Consider the following 3,407-nt stretch of genomic DNA (forward strand, 5'->3'; position numbering starts at 1 on the left):
CAGTTCTGAAATCGGATTTTTCAAGAGATGCATTACCATTTACGATGGTAACTTCGAGAAAGTTCGAGTCGAATTTCTTCGTCTGGACAACAACCTAAAACGCCTGTGTTCTCAATTGAATGATTTTGCATCCAAAATCTCTGCGACTCTTCACCTTGGGGAAATAAATGAGTCCATCAGCAAGATGCAATTGGCCATTGCATCTCAGCAGGAACAGCTGAAATTGACCAGTTTCAGCCAGGCTGAACTCGACAGCAGGCAGTCACATATTGCCAGATCTGCGGCATCCCAGGAGCAGATCTCATTTCTACAAACCAAGATCAATGTTCTCTCGGAACAATTCTCTCATATCAGATCTCAAATTAACGAGAAGCTTCTACCCGATGTGAAGCCGATCGTGATCAAGTCGGAGACGAATGAAGAGATTGAATCTCTGGCTGCGAGAACCGCTCAACTGAATGTGAAGCTTTCTCAGCTAGACTCTGATCAATCCGAGCTCAAAAAAAACTTTCCATCCACAAGAAAGACATTGATCAAATTCTGGAGAGACAAAACAAAATTGCCGACGACGTCATCTCAATTCAATCGTCTATTCGTGAGATCACCGGCTATCTCACCAACGAGGTATCGGACAGGATCCCGATGATCATTGATCATGCCACCGACCTTGCCGTTCTCAAGTCTTCAATTGATAGGATCAGGGCCGATCAATTAGGGGTGACCGGGGCATGTTGGCACCTGATTCGCCTTTCTTTTCGAAGTAACGCTATCCACAGCCCATCCAAATCAACCAATTTTAGCTTCCTAGTCGGGACTCCCGTGGACTGCAACCGCGCAGGGACAGAATTGAATTCGGTGGCTCCCTTAGCGCATTGCCAGACTCTCAGGTGATCATCCGTTTTAGTGCCTATGAGCCCCGCATGCGGGACATCTTGGCACCGAAGCGGAACTGTGAGACAAACGAGCTCAATTCGATGAGAAAGCATAGATTCGGCAAACTAATGAGATAATCGCCTTAGGCACCTAGATATAGTCAAAAGGCTTCTCCGTGACAGATTGGTTGATAATAATTTATAAATCATAACGATAAGGCTACCTATGTTTTGAAAATAAGACATTCGGAATCGGAGAGTGAGTTTTCGAAAAATCGGCCGTTATCGGCCGTTGGGTCGTTTCTTCTTGGTTCCCTTGTTTCCACGCCTTGCGCTGCGATTCCGCTCCTCGACAAGGGCTGCTCGCATAGCCTCGTCGGTCAGTATTGCGGCCGATCTTTTTGGCCTACCTTTCCGAGTTGATCTACGAGGTCCGGCTTTCGGTAACGGGAAAAGCGTTTCCAAGGATGTTTCGGCGCGGACTACATCTTCCGGCGGTGCTGGCGTCGACGTCGAGGTTCTCGGAGCTCTCTGTGGATCGGTAGTTGCCGAATCATCCGGGGGACGGTCTGTCACGTAGGACGGTGCGAAGTCTTTCTCGGTGAAAATTTCGCGGTTAAAAGGTGAAATCCCGCTAACTGCGAATCCAGCTTTGATGTTCTCCTCGCTGGCGGCTCTCGGGAGTGCAGTGGATACAACACCCGGGATATCATATATGGTAAGAGTCGATCCCGGGTGGTTTTTCATCCATGCATCTATGGCTGTGTAGACGTATTTTTTTAATGGACCGTACACGGACCTATCCAACGGCTGCAGCTTGTGGCTGCAGTGTGGCGGGAACGAAAGGGCAATCACGCCGTTGTCGCGCAGGAAGTCGAGAGCCTCGACGGACAGATGCGATTGGTAATTGTCTAATAGAAGCAAACATGGATGTGCCACGCTTGGTTTTGCATGTTTGACGAAATGTGTGACAAACTGCACGAAATTGTCCTCTTTCATCCAGCCTGAAGGATTCGCGCATCCGATACTCCCCGCTGGAGCAGACTGCAGGGAGTGATCCTTGAAATGGACTCGGGGAAAAACGAAAAAAGGTGGAACTTTGTTCCCCGTCGCGGAAACGGCCAAGGCGAGCGTGACGAGCGTTCCCCTCTCTGCCGAAGTCACCTTTCCTACTTGCTTGATTCCACGACGTGCCACCACCTTGTCCGGTCTTTGCACTGTCGTTATCCCCGTTTCGTCCATGTTCCATATGTCGCCTGGTCCGAATTTATGACGCCCGTAGAGTTCGGCAAGCAAGTCAAAAAACCTTGAAACATTGGTTTTGTTGAAAGATGTCGCCCTTGATAAGCTTGTTGCTTCGGGGACTCGAATCGACAAGCTGGGATTCCGCTTCAGAAAAGCGGAAAACCAGTCGGGGCCGGCCATACCGTTTGAGGCCCAGGATATCGGAAAGTCACATTTGTAGAATTCGGCCACTTTGAACGCTAACTTTCGCACATCCCTTGGAGTTAGCCCGAAGTAGATGTCGGACGCCCTCTTGATATAGGCCGAGAGTCTTTCTCTTGCTTGCCATCGAAGACTTGGCGCCGCTTCTCGTAACCTACTCGGACGTCCCCGGACTCGTCGGAGGTCTTGCAATACCTTTTCAATGAACGTAGAGGTATCTGGTACTGCTCAGATGTTTCTCTGAAAGTTTGCCCCTCTCGGCGAACGGCCTCCACCGCACGCCGCACGACGTCGGCTGGCACGCTTGCGCGAGATGTCTTCCTCACTCGATTTCTGACCATGACTCTGACGCTTCTGATGAATACCTACACTGGCTTCGATCGTGCACGTCACACCAATGCGTGGAGAACGTTTGGAAGACAAAGTTCCTTATTTACATTAAGATCGATTCGGCTGCTAAATGAACTTTCCCCCGTGGACGCTTCCGACGTCTGATCTAAAGTACACGACGCCCTCGATTCCCCATCCTGAACTCTCGAAGCCTTTTCTCTTTCGAACTCTTTCGTCTTTGGAGCGATGCTCCCGAAATTTCACATGACTCCCGCAAGGAAGTTGGACACATTGCTGAACCTAAGCACATGCCACCTCAAGTTTGAGGGGAGCTCGTTCAGAATGTGCGTCGATAGCGTCAGATGGCCCTGATCGTGCGGTGCCAACACATCCCGTGTCGCGCGGTGTCGACATGCCCCGGAATGAATTCTCACTTTCTGAGACCGATGTGTGCGGAACCGCAGATGTAAAACGGAATTGCTCATGGTCGAGAATTCGTCGACTATCGAGGATTCTCTCGATCAGGATATTGGAATGGTAACGGACCGCGGGCTCCTCGAACGATGTACCAAGGGAGGACTATGAGAAATACTCTGATCGCCGAAAATACACGATGGAGCGCTAGTCAGATCTATCGGATTTAGATGAAACATTCTGGAATGACCTGGGACTTCGAGATGTATAATGCAACCGAGTCTTGAGTGTTTTCGATGCGGTGTCCCCGAGTTTTCGGGTTAGTGCCAACGGCCCCTGGTGCCA

At 50.0% G+C, this 3,407-nt stretch overlaps 1 pseudogene; it reads right to left on the reverse strand.

The window, feature by feature from the left end:
• Nucleotides 1-1,154: 1,154 nt before the first annotated feature.
• LOC100900658 (uncharacterized) lies at nucleotides 1,155-2,659 on the reverse strand (annotated as a pseudogene).
• Between the last annotated feature and the right edge of the window lie 748 nt (nucleotides 2,660-3,407).

The sequence above is a fragment of the Galendromus occidentalis genome, unplaced genomic scaffold (genome assembly GCF_000255335.2).
Source record: "Galendromus occidentalis unplaced genomic scaffold, Mocc_1.1 scf7180000075526, whole genome shotgun sequence".
Taxonomy (NCBI): Eukaryota; Metazoa; Arthropoda; class Arachnida; order Mesostigmata; family Phytoseiidae; genus Galendromus; species Galendromus occidentalis.